This window comes from Solenopsis invicta, chromosome 6 (assembly GCF_016802725.1).
Source record: "Solenopsis invicta isolate M01_SB chromosome 6, UNIL_Sinv_3.0, whole genome shotgun sequence".
Lineage (NCBI taxonomy): Eukaryota > Metazoa > Arthropoda > Insecta > Hymenoptera > Formicidae > Solenopsis > Solenopsis invicta.
Genome location: NC_052669.1, coordinates 21,174,440 through 21,199,547, shown reverse-complemented (window position 1 = coordinate 21,199,547; position 25,108 = coordinate 21,174,440). Strand labels below are relative to the sequence as shown.

At 41.4% G+C, this 25,108-nt stretch overlaps 1 protein-coding gene across 4 annotated transcripts in view; it reads right to left on the bottom strand.

Annotated features, from left to right (window-relative positions):
* The window catches only part of LOC105203790, a 94,613-nt gene that overhangs the window by 29,198 nt on the left and 40,307 nt on the right, over positions 1–25,108 (bottom strand). For 3 of the 4 annotated variants that reach the window (XM_026135265.2, XM_039450290.1, XM_039450291.1), the window contains exon 1: positions 18,558–18,831. The exons of the other annotated variant lie outside the window; for it this stretch is intronic. The gene's annotated coding sequence lies outside the window, so the exon portion shown is untranslated. Of the gene's footprint in view, positions 1–18,557; positions 18,832–25,108 lie in introns of those variants that run through there. 4 annotated transcript variants of the gene reach the window in all.

Below are 25,108 nucleotides of genomic sequence, written 5' to 3'. Positions count from 1 at the left end.
TTTAAAGTTGTAAGTTTTGTTCAAAAAATTTAAGTTAAAAAAATTAAAAACAATTTATTCTAAAAAAATATATACTTTATGAAATATTCGTAAAACCTTGTTTTGTGATACTCACTTGTGTGTAAAATGTACGAAATATCCTTGATTTATTTCTTTTTTATGAATAAAAATGCCTTTCATGACATTAGTTGTTAGTATTCCATGACCCCCCTACAATTCCATAAACGCATCTTTTTTTTCCCCTCTTCAGCAAATTATAAATTACGTTCGTTCTATGTATCCGATGAACTTCTATCCATAGAACAATTGGTAGAATTCTATGACTAATAAACGCATTAATTAGAATTGTGTCGCGTTAATATTTACCAATTTAGTGTCAAAAAAAAGAAAAAAAATGATATTCCACAACCGACTCCTTTCCTCTTTCCATATTACATTCATATATTCATAATATCAACTACATTTAAAAGTATCCCCAAAAAGTCGGAAACTGATAAATTAATATTTATTACATCATTAATATTGATATTAAATTGAAATGCTTTGATTGAATAGCTCTTAAGAGGAATAAATAATCACTCCGTTTTCTCATCGGCAAACACCGTGAAATGTGTTGAACGGCTGAAAAAAGAAGTAGTCTCCACTCGTGCGTGTGCCAATCCGGGAAGCAATACGATGAAACCTGTCAAAAGCGTCGACGATCTCACGTCGATCCCGATGCATATCACCTGGATGCAAAATAACCCGGCAATTAATGAATCGTTCTGCGATGAGAATTCCGGTGCGAACTGACGTGCCGTCACGCGCAAGTATATCGTGACTCGCGAAGGTAGCTATTACGTCGCTATGCTTATTTAATCGCAGACGTGCTTGGTGGCTGGGAGCAGACGTTGATACGGGACGATCGGCTAGGTTCAGTCTGCTATTCCTCTCGATCAATTCTTGCCGAGAGAGGCTCGCGTGTACGTATGAGCCAATTGGATATTTTCTTTTTTTTTTACGGTATTTCAAATTGTTGACAGAAAAGGTACAATAACAAAAGCTGAATAGCAAAAAATAAAATGCAAAAGTAAACCCTTTGGTTTTCATACAAAAATGATTTCCGTGCACAATTTATGCTCACTTTATTAATAGAAAAAAAAATGAGAACGCGGAATCGAGAGTACATGCTCGGATTTAACGGGATTAGATAATTCTTTTTGTAGAACTGCCACACATGCGTACAGCATTTACGGTCGCTTCGTGCACCGCGCTATCGGCGCTTTTATGGTCAACGCTTGTTATGGAATTCATGCGTGAACTCGATAACATGCGATGGTAGAATGCAACGAATGTAACTATCGAGGAAATCCTCGTCGGTTTGAAATTATCATTATCTCGAGTGCAATTGAAGGGTCGAGCGTAACAGTCGAGACAACTTCGAGAAATTCAAGAGCTCTGTATTGAAGAAGTTGGAACATTTTATGCTTCCTATATTATTTCTGTACAGATCCTTGTAATTTTTATCTCTTTCGTGGAAAATATGAAACATTTTTTCTATTATTTTTCACTATTTCTAATTTTGTTAAACCTTCTCGATTAAAGTTTCCCTTGCACTGAAAAAATAAAGCTGTTAACTTAACTAAAATTTTCAACGTAATTTAATTTTTTTAAATACATTTATTTAATTCAAATACGTAAAATACTTGAACTTTAATTTAAGCATTCACATACTTAAATACATAAATACTTGAAAAAAAAATTTAATCAAGTTAACAACTTTTTTCTGAATGTAGAATTTTTTAAATCATAATCAACAACATAGATTTATAGGACAATACAAATTTCGAAAAATTTCATTAAAATTTGGTCACAAATTATAATTTCATCAAACTATTTTATAATTTTAAAATGTTTTCTTAGAATTTATCCTCCAAATCGTAGTAGTCGTAAGATAATTTAGTAAAATTTAATATAATTACAGTAAAATGTCAATCAAAACTAAAATTAAATTAAATTTTACTAAAATTATAGTAAAATACAAAGTCCCTACGTGTTATCTAACAATTACATGATGAGAAGATAAAGTCTAAAATAAGATTCTTACCATGTGTGTATTCATATTTAATTAAAAAAATTTGTAGACAATACTCAAATAAATAATTGTACGCTGCAATAAGTAGTTGTCGTGCATTTATAATTCGCAAGTTTTAATTGTGCAAAATTTGATAAAAAAAATTCGCACCATTAAAACACGTGTCTACAGGCGACAGGTAGAGATATAATTTACCGACAAAACGTACGAGAAAAATATTTTTGAAGCGCGCGGCACGCAACGGCCTATGTTCTACAAATTCAATCGTCCTTAAATTATACCCTTCGATGTCGGGGGTCCATCGTTCCTCGTAGCTAATGAAAATAAGAATTATAAGTAATAAGGGAGAGAGAAGATAAAGAGGCTGAAGCCGACGGACGGATGGACGGTACGAGCGTAGAGGCGAAGAAAAAGAAATTGAAAAATGCCTAAACCTTCGGGAGGCCCGCGGCGAAGAAGGAAGGGTTCTGAATGTACCTATAAGACAATAAATCACAGAAGAGAATCTTGCAAATTTTTTAAGATAAATTTTATAATGACCCACGTACGCGAGTGTAATCACGCGAAGGATTTTTGAGAGACTCGCGGACGAACAATTGAAAAATACGTGCTCATTGAATTCATTAAAGTGCCGATACGAAGTTACCAGAGAAAGAGCGAGAGAGAGAGAGAGAGAGACAATGGATCCTGGAGAACGCGGATTCTCAGGAAACCTCAACCGCCGGTTATTAACGCTGTCGGGGCGTCGACATCGTCGTTAAAGTCGCGTTAAACTTAGCACCGATTGTTCGCTTTCCGCAGTTACGACTTACAGTTACCTACATATATACATTGTGCGGAATCCAGATCGCCGATTCTCACCTGGCCCGCCTGCTGCGTTAAATCGCCGATCTCGGTGTAAAATTCATCGCGGAAATGACGGTAACGGTCTCGCACGTAAACGTAAATTGCGAACTGCTCTCAGCATTGACCGCTATATCAGCACTGAGCGATCTGCCCTATCTACATTGACAACGCGCTCATTAATGTTTATTTATGTAAACATCATTACAGGATACTTGAGCTAAATAAAACTCTATCAAATAAAGTTTCTAAAACTTGATTAAATAGATTTTTTATTTCTCAATCAAATTTTTTTTAAAATTCTATTCGAGTTTTTAAAAAATAAAATAAACTAACTAATAATTTAATTCAAGCTTCTTTGAAATATATTTCAAAATTAAAATATGATAAAATAACAATTTTTTCATCACATTTTAATTATGGGAAATAAATTAAGTACTCGAGTATCTTATTTTATACTTAAAAGGGTTACTTTTTAAGCGAATAATCGGTTCAATGAACTTTGAGAGAGTCTCGAGGAATTTCTTTTTCTCTAAACCAACGCGTAAAAACCAACGCGTTAAAACCAACGCGTTAATTTTCATGGAGAAGAAGGACTATTTTTCTTGCAAAGTAGAACGTAACGTAATTTGCAATTTGACATCTGTCAAATAAAACCAGAACCGTGCGCGCGCTTAAATCACAAACAAGCGATATACCGCGAATCAGTGCCGGTTAATTAATTTAATAGGAATAGGAATAGTTTGAACGTGGTTACTCAGCGCGCGCTCTCACTCGAGTGTGCTGCGATCTCGGTCGGCGCTCACGCGTAACGCAAGATCACGCATGTTTAGCTCTCGCATCCACCTCTCTCGCCGGCAATTTCGCGTTGGATTATCATGTATCAGCGAGGAAAAACTTAGAAGATGCCGCGCCCATATTATTTATATTTCCACGTTCCACCGCCCTGGAATCCAGACCAGGAAGCTTTCGCGAAACGTCCAGGAAGTCGAGGCAAACGCCTCGAGTGGATCGCCGTTAAAGCGGACTTGGCTAAACCCAGCCGTCCACTCGACGCCGCAAAACGACAGAGTGTTTTCCAACATCGTGATCGGCGAACGTCATCGACCGGTCGTCGTATCAGTAAATTCGAGCGTCACCGTTCGGCCGCCGATATCCCTTAATTTTCCCGTTCGCCGTTTGAATTAATTGCTTAACGATGCCGTTCGTGCACTATGTAAATAACTCTGATCTAGCTCGATCGCGTATACATGAATAAGTAGATTGACTCGCGTGTGTCGCAGACATCGTGCTTTTCAATCGTAAATCCTTCGTTATCGTAACTGGTCGCGATGATTGCGGGATTAGGAATGATCAGTCGAACCAGATTCCGCACTATCGACGAGAACGAGCTGCACAGTTTAGTTATTACTGATAACTGTTACGCTAACTATATATCGCGTGTCTCGGTTCGCTCATCAATACTAAATCAAGCGGTAATAATGTATTTCTTCGATTAAGAGCATTCTTTTGCATTCTCTCGTAGAGTTCCGTTTCACCGGGAAGTCTAATGCGATATGTAGCGGCGCATAACGATCCTTCTAAAGGGGCACGAAGAACAAGGTCGTTCGGATACCGAAGGCGGCCGCCATGTGAAGCAGGAAGCGCCAGTGGTCGTACAAAACGTATCCCACGAACGATAATCGCGAACGGCCGCCGAAACCGCGCGTTTCGAGGATTCACGATGGATCGCGGAAGCGATAAAAGCCCCATCGAATCATTCTCGTGCTCGTTACGATTCGTCATTAACCGGAAACCCTCGCTCGATTTAGAAGCGATAAAATCCATATGCGAATATCGCCAATTACGCAAATTATCCTACATCCTATTTGATTCGCAGATTATCTAGGTTTCCGAATCGTGAAGATTGCGTGCCATCTGGTTGTAGCGTCCCTCCTCTTCCCCCTTTCCTCTCCCTTTTTGTAATTTTATTTTCATTCTTATAAATCTACTTACTTTATATTTCTTTTATATTACTAATCTTATACGTCATATAATATCTTGTATCATATTTCATTTTTCTTTATCTTCCTTGTATTCTCTGTCATTTATTCCTTTTTCGTTGCTATTTCTTTTCATTTTGTATGAATGTTCTCAGGTTTGCTCTCTCTAAAATGGTAAAAAAAAAACATTCTATCTATATCAATATCTAAGTTTTCGAATCGCAAAGATTGCATATCATCCGGTTCTAGCGTCTCTCTTTCCCCCCGTTTCCTCTTCCTTTTTATAATTTTATTTATGTTTTTGTATTTCTACTTACTTTTTTTTATTTTTCGTTATATTTCTAATCTTACATCATATAATCTTGTATCACGTTTCATGTTTCTTTATATTTATCTTTCTTATATTTTCTGTCAATTATTTTCTTTTCATTACTATTTCTTTTCATTTTGTATGAATGTTCTTAGATGATTTGCTCTAGAACGGTAACATTTATATCTATCCCTCTATTTAAAGTTTCCGAATCGCAAAGATTAGGTGTCATCCAATTATAGCGTTCTTCTCTCCTTCCCTTTTCATTTTATCCTTTACCCTTTTTATTTTTCTGTTTATATTTCTACTTATTATTTATTTTTTCTTTATATCACTAATCTTACACGTCACATAATTATGTATCATTTTTCTTTATATCTTTCTTATATTCTCCATGTCATTTACTTGTTTCTTTTCATTTTGTATATTCTTAGAGGATTTGCTCTAGAATGATAACAAACGCTCTATATCTATTCGCTCTCCCCCACCTTCCTTCCTCTCTTTCTTTCTTTCTCTTGTTCGTCAGGGTTTCGACGTCTCGCAATCTCGCGCGTCGCGCTAAATTGGCGTCCAGCTGTGATGATATCATTCGGAATAAGGACTACCGACTCGCGTGCGCGGCACTAGGAGAGATGGCCCCTCGTCCTGTCCCTCCGACAGCTGGAATAACGAGACTCTCTCGCGGACGTTACCATTAAAATCGTGACTAGCGGTTTCTGCCTCCTCGACGAGAGACTAAAATGGGTGCCCGCTCGTCGTATCGATGATGATGCTAATTGGAGTGGATTGAAACGAGCGGTTTTTATCCTCCGGGCGATCCCCAGTCCAGGAAGCACTGTCCGCGCACATAAACGGACCGGCTTGAGGACAAAAAAAACCGTGTCAATTCGATTGAATTACTCGCGAGATGCTTTTTGCGCACCAACGCTCTCGATGTGTTCGCGCGCTCAGTCCCTGGGATTTTTCGCCGGCCATGAGACGAGCAATTTAACTGAGCATGATGGCTGTATAAAGCAAATGCTTTACCGTCGTAAAAAGCACGAATCTGCGGAAACTCATTCGTCCAGCTGTTCATTATTATAACGCGCCCGAACGGCGCGGAATTACAGTGACTCCCCAGTGGAAATGAGCCGGGGAGAGACTGTAACGGTGTACGCGTGAAGGCTCGATATCGCGGACTTTTAATTCGACTGATACGCATTAAGAGCGAACAGTTATCGTTTCGTAATGGACGTGTGTTTTAATCGGGGCTGAAACCTGTCCGGACGCTCATTAGACAAGCAAACGTCCCGTTAAGCACGGCGGTAATTGCTATTTGCAATATACTCATTATGCTGCTGCCTACATTTGACATCCATCTTAATCCGAGTAAAGCACAGTTTCCGGAGAGTGAGAGAGACCGAACGGAACGGAGTGTAGCGCCTCCGCGATTCGTCCGGAAAGTAAAGCACGGATCGACGAGCCACCGCCGCCGCCGCCACCGCCGCCGTGCCGTGGACCTCCAACGGTGACGACTGACTGGAGGAGTGTAACGGTCTTCGAATGCAACAGCGAGAATCGAAGACGAGCGGTTACCGTTGCGCGATCCACAAACTCGGGGGGCCCCGGTGCAGATATCTCCATGCACCACCGTCTCTCTCGCGCGGCAGAGTCGTGTGCCGCTGTGTTTGCTTTCCATCGCCCGTTCTCGTTCCTTTGTCTGTCCGCCTTCGTTACGCGCCGTCGTGACCGCACACGAATGCGCGCGGACTGATGATCTGAATACAGCTCGTACGACTGCTCATCACGAGAAGTACAGTAAAGCTCCATTCGTCGGGATAATAGAAGCACGCCGGGTCAAATAACAGAATTCCTATTATAAGAGACCGTGCGCGCAATTTGAGATGAATGCGCGTTATTAATTGGGTTAAATGCTTGCGCGACTACACGGTGGAAATAAGAACGTATTTTTCAACGGAAAGTTATAACACGTAATAAAAAGAATGCCTCGATAATCCATACGTATCGCCATATGGTTCGGTGTACCAAGATGCAGCGCGACCGGTCTCGCAAGCTACAATCTGCGAGATATTGCACATAAAACACACAACGTGACACGTTTGCATACGCTTGTGCTACTCGGCATTCTTCCTCATTTTCTTCTTCGAACATAGCTCTTTGATTATCCTAAACCGCGCGATGTCTGAATTCACCAGCACGAGCGGATACGTACGCGTACATGGCTCGCGAGAGAGTTACGAGATAGGAGCGTAAGAGTCATCGCCGCCCGCCCCCGAGTGGATTCGGGGATATTCTCTCGGTTCGTCGGCGGATACCGTTGGCCGTGCCACAAATTCCGGGAATGGGATATTTCTCACTCGGCGCCTCCGCGATGCGCAACGTGTTATCTCGCGTGGCATCTGTACGCGATAACGCCACTTAAAGCGAATCCTAAAGCCGTTAACTCGCACGACGCGTCGAAAATGAACGGTGGGAGGACGCGTCTCTTGACATTCCCCTTGGTTGCGCAAGCTCTCGGTCTCGAAACTCTCAGAGAGAAAGTCCGAATTACCGTTTGGTACGACTCGCGCCGCAATTTGACCGCGGATCAGCGTGAATCAAGCTGTTATCTAAGATCATTTCTCCCGTTATTCCGGGCTCTGTTATCTGGCTAAATGATCGTACGAATATCGAATTAACACCGCGTGCCGCGTCGCGATTATCAGCACGAATATCAAGTAGCGCGAGGCACTCATCCCGCGGCAAAGGTGCCTGACGCAAATCAACGATGTTTCAAATTAAACTACTCTTGCTGCGGTCGGATTTAGAAAATGAAACGACGATGAGTCATCGTTTTAATAAAATCATAGGTGCAAATGCTCGATGAATTTTTTTGGAATTCGCGAATACGTTAAGGGACTCATTATTCGTGCAGATATGTACATAAGAGATAGCAGATGCAAGGAATTTTCGTGTAAATTTTTACATAACGGTATCAAATTTCAAAAACGTAGACAGAAAGAATGATTTGGTTAAGTGTCTAAACATTTAGTTGGATACAGATCTAAAATTTTAATGCACTATTAAAATAATGACGACAGATGATTAAAGCATGATGAGCAATGCTGCAAAAAATTTTGACATTCTAGCAATCAGCCTGACAGTCCAACATAATCATTTTGATGACCTAACAAAATTATTTTCACATCTGTATTCTGCTAAATTTTTAGATACTTTAGCAAAACTATTCTTTCCGTGTAAAGTTTCATACAGCTGTTGAATCATAATTTACTATATTTGCAATGTCGATGTGTTTGCCGATGCTTCGTCGGGAATATCGTTGGTCTCATTTACATCTAACAATAAGCCAGGAAAATGGTAATAAAAGAAATAAATAGGAAATATGAATCAGAGATTCAGCTAGAAAAATGTAAATAAAATACTTATTAAATGTATCTCAAATATTCTAGCTATAAATTCAAGATAATTAAAATTTTTAATTAGCATAATCAGAATGTATTTTGTACAATAAGTATTTCTCGTTGGTATAACCCAAACATTTTTCTCAGTGAAGATACATTTTTTTCTTTCCAATTAAGGTTTATAAATAAAAAATGAGCTTCAACTTTCGCTATCTTACTGTATATTAAATATAAATGGATTTAATTATTATTCCTGATTCTTGTTTTTACTATCTTTAAAGTAAGTTGTATTCTCATTCAAAAACAAATCTGATTGCATAAATTGAAAGTCTCTGATAGTCTAGATTCTATCAGTATACCTGTTGAAAAATAAACACAAATCAAAATTCTCCTAAAAATTACCAGATGATTAATTCTTTTCTCTTAAATATATATAACAAAATTTTTGATAATAATAAATTTAATTAGATCAACATAAAAGAGAGCTCACTGACACAGTTTCCACAATTTTGGTATTTGCAATTTTAAATAATTAATTTTATTTTATTATAATTAATTTATACTAACGTGTACTTCAACACTTATTTTAAATTATGTTATTACAAATTGCTTATTATTGTTAAACAAAATAATACGTCGTATAGCAACAGAAATTTTTCTTTTAGTTAATATGTGATTTAGATTTATTCTCTCAAGCTAAAGAACATTAATACAAAAGTTTGAAACGTTCAGAAATTTACTTATCTCCTCTTAAATAAAATTTTTCTTTTCCTTTATTATGATAAAAGAAAAAAAATTATATTAATTAATTTTATGAAACATTTTATTTACACGTTCTTATGAAACATTCTATAAAATATCAAGTCCAATTACTCGTATGTTAATCAGAAATTTCATTGAATATCACTAAAATTGTAACGTATGTACGTTTTATTAGTATAATTAAAATATCTTTTTCAGTGCTACTTTCACTCTATCTTAAACATCTATTACAACATTATTCACAAAAATATAGATGTATATAAATATAGATGAATGAATATAGATGTATATGACATGTAAATGTGTCAACAAAGTTAGAGTCCATACACTGACCAAAATATTTCGATTATATCAGCGAAAACTACATGCAAAATGTATTCTGTATCCATAATCGGAATTTCTGGTTATCGCGAGAATTTGATTATCTCGATATTTTATAGTTAAAATGTTTTTTTATAGACTTAACTGTAAGACTACATCTGATTTTGTATCTGGTTGAATCTATCAGATTTCCAATTCACGCAACCAGATTTTTTCCCACGTAGGTTTGTTGAACTCAAATGACTACGGTCCCAATCATTCTTGCGGAAACATTTAAGATATGCGTATGCAAAATAAGCACTGCAGGCCCCTTGCAAATTCTTTTGAAACACCGGTTGCCTCGGGCAACCGCGCTTCCGCAAAGTTGCTCGAATATCGGCAATCGAGGTGGTAATCAAGAGGCCGGACCGATATTTGCGGTTGATCCGCGATTATCATTTCAACGTTGGAGCACGCACCGGTCTTTGTCACCGATCGTGTCCCGGCCATAATCTATTCACAACGCCCAGCTGTTCCCCATCTTCCGCGTTCATTATTCTCGCCAGAGGAAGAATGCCGCGCGCTCGGCATCTCTCGAGATATAATAATCAATAAGACGCAAAACGCAGCAGAATGCCTCTACCTGAGTCGCGGCGGATAAGCTGAAATCGTGACGACGGTGACGAGGGACGGCCAGTTCCGCTGAGAGAACGACTCGCGTGATTCGAGGTGGAAAAAAGATTCTGTGGTCTCGAGGACCGCTAAGCACAAGGCGGACGAGCGTGTGGGTAGTCATTCGGTTGAAACTTGACGAGAGATTGCCGTCTAACCAGGTCAAAGGCATGCAACATATATATATATATATATATATATATATATATATATATATATATAAAACACCGATCCTCGCACGGTGTGTAATATCACCAGCGAACAGATCATTCCATGCTTTTCCGGTGCCATCTAACCGATCTTGTATCGCGTTTCTTCAACGCACACCTCGGCCGCCGTAGGCAAGCTCACATAACGTGATTCGCGCCATGTCCACAGTTGCCGGAATCGATTATCCTCAACGAGTCGTAAATGCAGACTTATCGCAAATCATTTTAGATATCAGAATTCGCAACGAGCGAGACTCGCCGATAATTTATAGGCCCCTCTGTCGCGGCTGTCAGTGCGGATTAGTTTAACAACGTTCCCGGATATGCGTTATATGTCCCCCAGATGTTCACCGAGTAACATCTCTGTATAGTCTCAAGGAAACGCGAGTGTTGGAAAGACGAGCGTTAGGAGACATCCTTTTATTTGCAGCCCTGAAAAATCAGTCGACCCGAACAAACTATTTGGAACGAGAAAATACCTTTCGCGCTGTCGCACGGCCGTCCCCACGTTTCACGCGCATCCCGATAATGTATCTCTCCACCGCGGCGTCGATGACCCCCTTTCCCCCGTACCGTTAATCGATCAATTTGCAAAGCGCACGTTTCGATCGGCGCTTCTCTTTGCCTTGCGCCGTGTAGCCAGGCACGTTGCCTGGCTTTCCAGATTGCACGACCCGATCCGGCGCGCGCGAGCGCGCGGCGTACAGGGCCCGCTGATTATTACGTGTCCGCCTAATAGCCCCGAGCGAGCGAGGGTTCGATATTGATGACCCACTAGCACGGTTTATTATCCGCTACGAAGCACAGCGGCGATTAGTTCCTTTAGCGAGTCGACCAAATGACGTTTCCACCGGCTGCGCGGTGTGCCATATGCATCTTCGCGCGCGCACACGCATTGTATGTGTGATTTACGTTTACTTGTGTGTGGCAGGCATTTTACAGACTGGTGGAGCGATAGAGCACCGTAACACCGGAGATATGGACAATGGACACGGAGGAGTTTTAAGAGTTACGCGTAAAGTAATTCGTTTCAGGAATAATATGAATAGCGAAGAAATAGCCGGATGAATTAACCAGATATAAATTAGCATTCGCGTTCGGTTGGCAAGTTAGATTCTATAACGAATGGCCTGACGAGAGGACTCGCGCAAGAAGTCGACATCGGCCCGGGGTTCTCCGTGCGTATCCGTTTCCGTTTTCCAGTGCCAACGTCGAATCGCACTTTGCACGTGCTACGTGCGCGGAACAGTCGCGTGTGTTATTTTCAAACGTGCAAGAGCAATTAGTATTTAAGCGAAATGTGCATCGGCCAGAGAAAAAAAAACGCCAGAGATAAGACGAAATTATTACGGTCCGAGTTAATTCTAGGGGATGCACACACGTAAGCGTTGCATTGAGTTGCGTTGCGTTGCGTTGCGTTGCGTCGAGTATCTCGCCAGGAAGGAACTCTGAAACGTGCTAAGCGCTTTAATAACGAGCATCCAACTGTCGCCGTTCGTTCGCCCTTTACGCACCGTCTTACGCGGGAGCCTTGACCCGACGCCACCGACCGCTCGAATGGAGACGCTCACGATGTCGGTTCACGATCCGGGATTAAGTCGCGCGCCACCGCGTTTATTGTCAGCGAATGGGAATTCACTCGCAAATTCATTTGCAAACGCGCGCCGACCGTTATGCGTTATGCCATTCTTTAGAAAAAGCCTAGCGCGCTGGACCTCGCGCGATGCATCATCGCGGACAGGTGACACATTCGTCTCCGACGTCGACGGACGCGAACGACGTTTAAGCCGATTAAGATTAACGGTGTATAATAAGAGACCAGCGATTGTCTCGAATGTCAACGATTGTCTCCCGGGAGATTGGATTTTTACGTAAGTTAAAAGGGGGCGAAACAATTTACGGGATTACACAGTTACGTCCATTTTCAATATGTAGATCGCGGCGGAATTATAATCTGTGGAACTCCGACGATGATTGCTCTAGCGTCGCGCGGAAAATCGAGGCTTCCTGTACGTGTCGGTAAAAGTAACACATACACACGCCAAGATTATCGCAGCGAATTCAGTTATCGGTCTATATACTTTTGTAGGAATTACTCGTCCGAAACGTAATATGGCGATCATTCGCGATACTTTATTATTGCCAATACGTTTCGCGTGCCACTGCGGGGAGTTAATTTCAAGCTACGTTCGGTCTATGCGATACTTCCTGCAGAGCCAGATGGACGAGCACCTGCATAGAGACGGGTAGTCAACCGAGATACAACCTGTTCGAACACCCCGTGGTATGTTCTGGGCGCTTCTTTTTACGGTTATTGGTCCCATTCCTCTACTTGCTCGCAAGCAGGTAAGAGAGCGGCCGGCGTGAGGGCCGTGGAGAGAGCACGTGTGAAAAAAGCGATAATACCCTCGTCTTTGTCGAGCGAATCAAAAATACGAAACACGCCGCGGCGCCGCGCGCCTAAGAATCTCAAAATCCCTCGCCGCGAATAAAGAGGCACGGCGTACCTGTAATTTGCTTAATAAGGCAGGATATCTCTTCTTCGAGGTATAACAAGATGTAACAAGAAGTAAACGGCGTTTTCCTTCCGCCGATAACGCAAAGTCGTCTTTTTGAGCGAGAGAGTTTGGAATCGACGCGATCACGCTAACAGGTGGAGCACAGCCGGCTTTGACTCGTTTCCAGCTCGAAGGGGGAAGAAGATCATGCGAATTCACACACGGCGTACACTCCCAACATGTATCGGTCTGTTTGCACGAGAGTGGTGGATGGAGATGGGGAAGGAGCGTGTGCGAGAGCTAAACGGAGTCTTGGTCAGGGCCGTTGGCAGCTCGGGGTCAACGGCCAGGCGGCGCCTGCGAGATCCTCCGTCGAGCTCGAGCGCGAGAGATAGTGGGGCAGGTCGCGCTTGCAACGACGTCAGGGGAAAAAGGAAAACGAAGGTAGAGGAGAACGAAAAACACACTCGGATGCGCGCCGCGCGAGAAACCGTTCTTACGCGAACCTTGGATACCGCGACACGGACGTTTTCAGCAAAATCCTTCTTGACGAGGTAAACGATTTGCGAATAGACTTTAAACACGGCCGAGCAGAGCCTTCGAAATTAATCTTGCGCGACGCAGCTGCGAATGCCGTCCGTAATGACGTCCGAGTATTTGCATCCCGACGCACGAGATTATTATTGTCGCATTTGCGTACACAGTTCCGCGTACTTCATTTGCGAACGTTACGCCTGTTCTTTTCAGCTAAACTTTTTCACACCGAAGCGAAAAAGAGAAAATGATGAACTATGCGCGTAGTTCAGCTAAGTTGAACAAACCTACAATTTTTTCCCTACACGGAGAGAATCTTCACTTGGAATTTAAATCTCTCGTGATAGTCGTGGGGCAACGTAATGATTTTCGTTTTACACGATTCTCTGATTTATTATCTATTAGAGTAAAATGTAAAATACGTTTGGCTAAATTTTATCAAAATTATAATAAAATTTTTCGATCACACCACGTGATCCCACGATTACCATAATTTTGAGGCTAAATTCTAAGAAAAAATTCTCTGTGTATTATTATTTTATACTTGAAATAATAATTTGCAAATGAAATAGTAACGGATGTCTCGAAAAATTTACGACATCGCGCGTAACCCATTCCCTTTCATTTAATCCGTTTCATTGCCGGTAATTAATGACATCTTGCAGAACCTAATCGCAAGAATAATGTTTCCTCTTCCACGGTCAATACCACGCTATAAAGACGCGAGTTTGTTAGACGAACGATACGTCGACTCGTCATAAAATAAAAAAAAATAAAAATCTCTTTCGCAAACGTCATCAAAGAGAGCAGAAAAATGTTACGCTCACAGGGACTAAAGGTATCTCGTCTGTCTTACTTAGGTCGAACGTCATGAATCTCCGCGATAGGGCAAAAACCGATCGTGGTTGGCGCTCTGATCGGAGCGACGTCGAGCGACGACGACGATGATGATGACGAAGAGAAGCGAGCCGGTCACGCAGCGGTGATTTTGCACCTGGGGACGAGGTAGTTTGTTTGTCCGGATCCTCCCTTTCCTCGTTTAAATTGTCTATTGTCGCGATCTCGTATACGCTAATGGGATTTTGATATTGGGTGCCCCCATGTGGTAGGTAGAGCGATTCCGAGAAACCAAGACACCGTGCCAATGCATCGAGCAGCGCGCGCATCGCTCGAGCACACATTACGCGAAGGTCGCTCGGTGCAACATGACGGAATTGCAGGGAATTATTCGGGGCAGTCGGCCAATAAAACCGAGCGCTATACGGCAATCGCGCAAGTGGAGTTTTCTAAAGATGTTATACGACCGCGGAGCAAACGTAATAACCGGAGTAAATTGAGGTGTACTAATAAGCGTACAGTAGCGAAAAAAACACAGAGAAGAATGCAAAAGATAGGCGAGATGTAAGTATCAATAAGATGGCTGCGGAATAAGAGAGGGAGCAGTTATAGAGCACGAATTAGGATGCGCTAATAATTAAAGAGAACGAATTGAATCAGCTTATATAATATACAATAATAAAAGTATCGTTACACCTCGGAAGAGCCTGTAATGACAAAAATCTGGACACTGACGGGACATTGATACATGTATATTATAGACATTACTAAATTAGCGAAAACAATTTTAGATTTATCTTTTATCGTCGCCCATTTCTAATTTCGAGTGCTATTACGCGCTGAGTAGTTAAGCACCGCTGAATTTTATGGTTGAAATCACTAGAATCTAAATGATATAAGGAAAAATACTGCGTTGTAAGAAGATACTAATTAGTGGACCTAGTAATTATATGTAGCAGCTTAATAACAGTTTTTTAAATCAGTAACTTGCAAAGTATTTGACGATAACCCGGTAGCAAAATGTGAGAAGCGAATGTGGTACGAGATCAAACTTGCTACGCGTAACGAGACTCGTTGGAAAATGTGTCTAGCAATTTTCATCTTCCTCGAGAGATTTAATCAAGACCGTGTAAAGCAGCGATATACTACGCGTGGATAATTAAAACGCATCTCGTAAGTAATTAAAGCACATTTCATAAGTAGTTGCAGCTACATAAAACTATATAATGAGAGTAAATTTATAATTATATGTGGTCTAAGTTCACACGTGGTTCTATTGTACATATCTTTAATTTCAGATTGTTCTAATAAAAATGTTTCCTTTGATGAATACATCAGTCATTATATAAACTTATTGCTATATTACAAAGAAATAAAAATGTAGATAAAAATCTTATTAATTTTGCTACGTATACTTATGAGTTTCTATTATTAACTAAAACTTGCACAGAAAAAGAGAACATTCATGTTTTAAGAAGATCTTTATTTAAAAAATGTTAAATATCGAAATAAGATTTTACATAACGTTAAAAAGACATACTTGCTTACATGAAGAAATTTTGTTTTATCAAGAAAAGTGTATTATTTAATGCAATAATTTTCACGAATTGAGAGAAGGAAATATCAGATAAGAAATAACAATATCTTCAAAACAAGTATTAGAATTTTTTAATATCTATTAATGTCAAGTCAGTCATATTGTCATATTGTTCTTTCGATTATCATAATATTGATATAAATTTGCTGAAATTTAAAGATTATCACAAATTTTGCGAAGATTTAAATTGTTGCTTATATATTGTTACAAATGAGTGAAACAATATAATAATTGTTAAATAAAATATCTTAGTTTTAATTTGATACTATCTTTTTTCGCGATGCAAGCGACAGGAAGCCTCATAATTTCTTTCTTTGCATGGAACGCCTGAGTAGTGCAAAGCAGCAAAATTTCGACACTCTCGTCACGTCGCTCGCACACATGTAACATATAAACGTCTGCATAATTCATCAGATCCCATCCCACGTGTGTGATTCCTGGGCGAACATTACAACTACTTTGAAAGTAGTAAACGTTAAACCTGCGTAAGACAAATGTCTTTATCCTCGCGCATCTTTGGCAATATTAAATAGGACAAAAAATAAAAGTAATTGTATTTGGAATTGTAAAAAATGACTGCGCACATTTAAAAAATATTGTATAAATATATAGATGGCACTAAAAAGAGCGCTGTACTACTTCCAGAAAGCAATGATTCATAAATTTCATGGAAGAATCTCTCTGTAGCGCGGATAGTATCGGAAAACGTTACGCTTCCCTGGCGTTGAACTCTCTGGATCGAGAACTGCTCCGTCGCTGAAAGTACAGCTGGCAATGAAATTCTCGCGGCACAATTGCTCAGCAAATAAACAAGTGGGCTCCAAACAGATTTTAATTTACTAGCTTTCAATATCCAGTTACAACGTCTGAATAAGATTAATTTATTTATACATTTTACTTTCTCGTTCACAAGCCATAGAAATTTATTTTAAGCAATGTTTCGAGTTTTGGTGTACCTTTTAAATTTTATACTCCAAAAAAAAAATGTAACGTTATCGATTCTACAAACAAGTGACTGACTTCTGACTCACAAGTTGAGGGTCGATGGACTGGCGATACCCGAACGAGCAAGCAGAGGTACCAGCATGAATATTCGGGACACGTAGAACGAAATTGGACGCTTATCTCGAAAATACGGTCGTTTTTTTTTTAACGACGCTTATTTCGCAGAGCTGTGCGCACATTTTATGGACACACCGTACAGCTTCGTTAGATCGTCAAGTTCGAAAAAATCGTTGAAAAATATTGAATAAATTACAGATGAAGCTCGGCTCGTAGAAATGGTCATATTGCGGCATCAAAGTCTCTGTTATAGGCGTCCATTTTCTCTCGCGTTCAACTAAGAATAATCTCTTCGACCTTGAAGGGCTATTCCATTCGCGGCATCGAGCTCTCTCCCATTCGTTACGCGAGCGCGGGGTTAATCCATGAACGCGCGAAGCAAATCAACGCCGTGAACGAGACCGAGAATCGAGCGGCACGTACACGTCACACGCCGCTTAAGAGAAATGAGTTTCGTTTTCGCGCCCTCGGCTGCAGCCTCCGCACACCTCGTCTCGCATTTTAAAGAAACCGTACTGGCGCGTACGTAGTCGTTTGGTATGTAACAATAACCCTTTAAAGCGCTGTGGTCACATCTCGTGTAACCACATCTCGTAGACGCCTACAAGGGATAGCAATAAAAATTAAAACAGTATTTCTTTTCGCCAAGATAATAAAGTATGAAATCGAAGAGGACGCGGAGCGTTATCGAATATTAAAAGAGATTTCAACATTGCGTTATTATTAAGATATACGAGATGGAGGATGCGCATCTCGCGGAATACAAGAGGATTAATCACCTCATCCTTGAGAGACACGAGACCTTCTCTCGGGGCGTAACTTATGCGCTTTTGTAACGTCCGCATGCTATTACCGCGCGGTTGCTCAACAGCTACGGCCCTGACTTTGAACCGAGGCTCTCACCGTGGGAATGGCGGCCGAGAGAGAGAAGTGCCGGCGATCGACGAGGAACTTAATATTTTACACAGATGAGATTCTTATTCCCGTCAAAAATAAATTGACTATCGGGATATTTAGAAAGGGCATAATCCTACTCTCGCCGAGCGCAAATTGCAACGCGTCGTACTTCCACCTCCTTTCCTCTACGAAGCACTGTGAAAATAAAATCCTCACTACTATACGGGATATATCGGTACGCCGCATCGCGCAATTCGAGGTCGATCGACTCGACGAACGTTCACCTAAGGCACCGCCGAGGAGAGGACCTTCGCCGTGAACTTTTGCACGTTCTCCGCACGCACCTCTATATATCACCTCTCGCGATCTCGCGGGACCGAGATCCGCGGAATCGTTAAGCGATCCTCTCTGCACGTTCGCAGGCATCACGCATCGTGCCTGCGACGAACCCGTTTGGTCGTTGACACTTTTTATCACGTCGAGAGGTACCCCCGTCGGCCGTGCCTTCCGCGCGAGAACGAACGCGGCACTTTTCGCACCAGTGTTTAGCACCAGTGTTAACACCAAAATCCCACGTACCTTAGCCGGCTATCCACTGATCTCCTAGGCTCTCACCCCGGTCTCTAATCACTTGATAGTTCTAATCACTGGTTCCCAAAACTTTGCCCAGCCCGGAAAGTCTCTGTCTCTGTCTCTCGAGCGAGAGCGGCGGAGATACCGACGTAATCGATGATGATCTCTCCGCCAAGATTTTTCTACACCGGGCCGATCACACGCGACTTGAACACTCGACGTCCGATCGCTACCTCGACGTAAGAAAAAAAAGAGACGCTCCTGTTGGCTGGACTGTCGGCACGGCTCTGTCTTCGAAGCAGCGCATCCGCCTGACTTTATAAACCGAGTGGGTCGAGTGGTGGTCGCGGCTGCTTGCCGGCTATAACTGGAGAACGATTGGAGAACGCCGCTTAAAGGCGTCCGTGGATTGGCCGCGGATCTAGCGGTACCGAGGCTCCATCCTGGGGAATCACGATTGCCTCCGCGGAGCCGCGATGTTTCCATGCGTCTCTCTTCCTACGGCCCGGCTAGTTACCCAGTGTAATTAGGCAACAGTGACATTTTACCGTTTTCCCCCCTCTTTCTCTCTCTCTCTCTCTCTCTCTCTCTGTCTTGCTCCGTGTCTAAGGCCTCCTCGATCGTATTATCGGTCGGCCGATAAGCAAAGAAAGAAAAATCTCACCGCGTCGCTGAGCGTCGGGCATATGAATTAAGTATAATGACAGTGGAAGTGTCACACAAACAAGTTTTAAATTAATATAATTAAGTGTTCTAGAGATTTTTCAGGCTAATAAAGGGCGAATAAAATAAAATGAAATTTAATAAACTAAACCAGAGAATTATTATTCTTGTTCGTTGCTGTTTTGCATTTAATTCAAGCCCTCCCTTTAATTTCTTTTTTTCAAGGTAAATATTGCAGCAAAAACTTTTTTCGCATTGCAATGACTATGCATTATAAAGGAGAATTTTCAGAAAATTTGAATGACATACCGATTAGCCATACGACATTTACCGCGCATATTATAATCAAAAATTATCCATTATTAGCATAATTATGCTAATAATATTTTATTATTCATTAACGCGATGAATAGCTTATCCCGTGCATTACTTCCGATCGTGGCACGCGGTGTACAAGAAACGATTCGCATTAATGTAAACCCGACGCTAAATAAACGTAAACGTGCCCGGTAAGCCACTGTCGATGCCGCAAACGTATAATTTCAGGCTAAGAGTTAAAGAGCGACGTAGAGTTCACGACAGTACAGGGTACAAGCGATGATTTTTGCGTGGCGTCACGAGAGAAGAAATGCTAGATCGTAACTTCGGCATCTATGCGGCACCGTAAACGTAATGACGGTCGCCGCGGACCGTCAGACGTGAAACTGTTATTCACGAACTTGAGCGGTGCGAAGGCGGTCGATAGCGTCTGACGCGATGGAATGCCAAAGCATTCGACCGAAATAACAATCCTTTCTCTCAGAGTCTCGGGGTCGATGTAATTTTCGCTAACAAACTTTTCAAATTCTAGAGGCTATATTTTATCCCCCCGAGGAAATATGTATTATGCTCTTAAGAAATTGTCTTCAGATTTATTCTATTAAGATTGACGTAGAATTATAATCCTTTTTATAATCTAAACTAGCGTTTATAAAGTTTGTATCATTTCGAAATTTTCTTGCAGCTCGCGAAAAGTTAGGTGTAAAAAAAGAACTTTAATATATTTTTAAAATAATTATGGAGTCCAGCACTTAACATTTTTTTCTCTTTTTTCTCTCTCAAACTCATTTAATTGAAATGAAACTCTTTAGTTTCAAAATTAAAAAAAACATTTTAAAAGAAATGAGTTACACAAAAAGTTTGATATTGTGAAGAATTATTAAGTAAAAAAAAAAAATTTTTTTTTTAATTTAGGAAACCTAAATTAAATTAATTTTATCCGATATTTTATCAAGCTACAGCGTTTCAAAGCACAACAAGTATCAATCTTCAATTTTATGTAATTTAGGAACAAAATATCGCAGAACCAAAACTAAAAGACATATTTAAAGCTTTACATTTCCTCTTCAAAATTTTTTTAAATTTCTCCATAATTTTTCTTTCACAAAAATATTTAACTTTTCATCAGATACGAAAGAATCGCAAACGCTTTCAACTTGTAAGCGGTACGTAATCTACTTTATATATCACAAATATGTATTTATAAAACATATTATTCATGTTTAAGAATATATAGCTTTAAATGCCGATTATTCATGAGAGATGCCCTAATGTATTTCTACAGAAAAAGAGCAACAACTGCTATATATTTATAAGTAGATCTCGTCTTTCCAGATTAACAAATTACGTCGCTTGTGCCATTGATCTAATTAATAGCAGGTCGATCTAAATTTACGAGCCGTCGTTCAACGTCGCATCTGGTTCACCAGAGCGTACACCATTTCGATCGTTGGGAATAAATGCGAACCAATCATTAACCGGAAATTTATATCGCTGCAAGAGTTGCGAACATTTTGAGCAATATCAGTAATAACGCGAGAGGTCGATTTTTACTAATAAAAAGGAAGCATCGCATAGGTTCGCCGCGCCTCATGATCATTCGAACGGACTCGCTGTTAAAAGCGGTCGATTTCATGCTCGAAATAACTGTGAAGACAGGTACCAATCGAGAAAGCGCTCGTCGCTACTACAGTTGTGAAATTATGCTACATGTTGTTGCTCAATGTTGCGATTAAGTTAAGATTAAACTCGGAAAAATTTAATTGAAACTCAAGCCTCGTTAGCTTCCACAACCATGCAATCATCGGATCCTGGAGTGCACGTAAAAGATTCAAGCTTAGGTCTCTGCAATGATATTCAAAGAAATAGCCTTCGTTACGTTTCAACGAAAATAACGCTCATGTATGTACAATACATACTCACATGTATATGTTGAATAATTTTCACTTACAGTATGTTAACGATTAATTCGGCAAATAAAATTATGACGCGTTTGAAGTTAAATATAGTCTCGTGGCTACATTGCGGGGCGGTGCGCTTTGAGGATGTTGTTACGAGTCGCAAAGAGCAAAAAAATTCTGTGAACAATATTGCAGACTCGTTACCCTGTTGCCCACAGAAATCCTTTTTTTCTTAGAAAAACTCGAGGAGCAAATTGAAGATTCTCGCTTTAATGCCAGTCGTTATACACACGCAAGCATCGTTACCGGCGTTCGCGCGGGAATTGTCAAAGGAAAATCTCCGAGGGAAACACGAGTTCATCTACGTTTCCACGGGAGGTCGGCCGCATTCACCGAGACACCATTCTAATTGCCTAAACAGGACAGAAAGTTAATAACGCGGATTTAAGGAAAGGATCCCACGAAACACAGATGAATATCAATTCACTTTTATTTCTCGCGAAAAAGTATCACGAAGACGGAATGGATCTACAAAGCAAGAGCAACATGATGAAGCCTCCGCTATAATAGATCTACATGAAGCTGATCATTCATAAAAAGGTAAATGCGCCACTCCCATGAAAAGAAGTGAATGGCACTTTTGTCGGGAACAAATCGGGTTACGACAATGACGAAGAGCACGTAGCCAAGATTCAACTGAGAGTTACCGCTAACCTTGGATAGCTACCATCGTTGATTATTCAACGGGTCTCTGGTCCTGCGCATCGTCACTGGGCTCTTCGTTTTGTCCCCCCGCCTCCAACCCTTCTTCTAACTTAGAAGGTCCCTGTTTGTCTCTTCTTTCTTTTGTTTCTATCTCGACTCTTTTCTCTTAGGCCTAGGTATATAATAGTAGACGCTGTGCTGACTGTGTAACCATTAGAGGCAGGATCCCTTTACGGCTGATCCCTTCCTAGTAGTGATTTTCGTATTATTCCCTTTCTCTTCTTCTCGGGTATTCGTACTCGGCTCTCTTCGCTAACGAGTCTTCGCGGTGATTCTCAACGAAGATCATCCCGGAGATGTACTTAAATGGCAAAGAGCACTGCCAAAAGTAATTTGTACAAATGATAAAATCAAAACGTTATGTTCACAATCTGAAAAGTTGGCTTTAAAATGTACTCTGGATTAGAAAATCAATTGGAAAATTTACTTTAACAGAGAAATAATAAATTTGATAAAGTTTAGCAAAGTTCTTTCGGTAAACTTGAATCGTCGCTTCGATGGTGCAACTGGACAATCGCGCGACCTAGGACGAGTTACACGGTCGCCAACGTGGGCACCGACCATGAAGAGAACTGTATAGCGCAAGGAACAACCAAAATCAGCGAGGTTGGTCAGCCTAAGTGCCTAACTGTAGAATTTTCTGCTCAGTGATCTAATGCGCGCATTAACGGCGGTGTCCATGTGGTACTATACAAATGGGCGTTCCTATAAATCAAGTTAGGTGTCTAACTGTAGAGTTTTATGGTTTGCTAGTCCCGCTCGAAAATTCGTTTCCGCGTTCAGACTTGACGACGGACGCGGCGACGTCGCGGATTCGCTTTTTTATTTTTTAACAATTAAAATGACGCGAATGCCCGATGTGGGTCATCTCGCACGAGAGTCAGCTCGTCCGAGTCTTTTGATTGCGATAATAATCGTATAAGCGGCTTATAACTGTCCTAGCGCGTTTCGGCGACGCAACGGCAGGCAACGCCCGTCTCTTCTACTACAATTTTCGCGAACCGCGATCGTAAAACTTTCTGGCGCGCGGTTTTAGTCCCCACGTACGGTCGGACAATGCCGAAGAAGAGCGCGGAATCACGACGGAACTGCGGGATGCAATAAACTACGACTACCGTTTTCGCGAGCTTACGCCATAAATATTGCAACGGTACAGAGAAGATGTATAACACTGTTGTTAACGATATAATGAATGCGTGGTTTGTCGTAGGGGCGTTTGACTCGAACGGGCAAGAAACTACGACCGCTAGAGCGTAGCTGAAATTACCCTTTTACACAAAATCTGCGAGAGCACTCGCAGTTCCTGAATTTCCTATATAATATTTTACAACCGCGTAAGATCCGCGTAACATCCGTGTCGGAGGTGTATAGGACGAGGGTTCTGTGGGTCAGGCGTTACTCCAAGAGAAACACTTAAAGAAAATCTTCTTGGAGATTATCGTAGCTCTCTCTCTCTCTCTCTCTCTCTCTCTCTCTCTCTCTCTTTCTGTCTCGTGTAAACACTTGAAATAATTTTATTCCTTGATACTCACGCGGTGGCGTGCAAGATTCTTCGACCGGAGCGATAAACTATATTAATAGCTCATTGTATAAATGCATCCTAAAGGTAGTCGTATACGGATACGTAGCCGTGTTTACCTGCACGCGACCATTATATCCGCGCGAAAGTGTTACGCGCATTTACTTCGGCGAAAGGGATCAGGCGGCCGTGTTACGTCTTTCTCAGCATCGTTCCCTCGCGAGGAGGTGTCGATCGTGCGAAGTTATTCCGCACGACGATCGGCAAACCGTGGCGTTCTAACTGTGGCGTTCAAATACTTTACGAGCCTGCCGCGCACGCGGCTCCGTGTGCGTGGGCGTGGAAAATGCGGCTGATCAGGCCGTGCGGGGGTCACGAAAGGAGCGTGTGTGAGGCAACGCGGGGGTTATTACGGGGTCAACTGCCTAACTGTGGTGCCTCTTTGAGATTTTACGATCGTTTGTCTGCCGCGTCGCGTTGCGCTGCGTTGCGTGGCGTGGCGTGGCGTGGCGTGGCGGCTAAGCGACCGCACTTCACGCGGAACGAGGCGACCTTCCCTCTTAAAAATTCTTCCCGATTCGAGGATTATTATGTTACTGCGTAATTACAAGAGTAACGAAACCACCATCTAAATCTAAATCACTTAAATCTGGCTGATTTACAGCGCTATACTTATAACCGTGATCATCAGTGATTATTCAGTGTCTTTCAGTGATTCCGAGTGGAATGATTACAGTTGAAGAAGGGGATATTCTTACCGATCGGAATCAGTGTATTATCATTGAAAGGCAGTGCACATATCACTAATTGATACAGTCATAAGTATACTACTGAAATTAGGCTGTTTACTGTCTTTCAGTGAATAACACACAGATTTAAAGAGTAGGCCGAACGTTGCCATTCGTATCTTTCTTGCGCATGTATCCGCTTTAAAAACGAAGAAACTTTCTTTCATTGTTAGCGTTAAAAGAGATTAAAGATGCGCTGCTCTTCTCGTCACGGCGCACTGAGTCGTTAGACGTGTTACGGCAAAAACAGTAATATTCCCGAAGCGTCACCTTGAGCGGGTGCAGCGTAGCGCGAGTGCAACAGCCGATCCCGCCACGCTCGTTAAGATCAGACGTTACACCATTGTTGTAGAACTCCGGGTACACATTTGATTCGCTCGATCGTTCGTTACGCGGCCGACGTACAGCGTCGAGGAAGCGAGCGTCAAGAAGAAACGGCAAGACCCTTCAGTCACGGTTCTGCGATCCGCGAGACGCTTTAATCCTCAAATACTCACGCACCGACGCGCGAGATTCACTCGTAACGTCTCAGCCAGTTACACGAATGTGATCTCGAGTTATTACATTCATAGCGTCTACTTATCCGCTTCTTATTGCCATCCT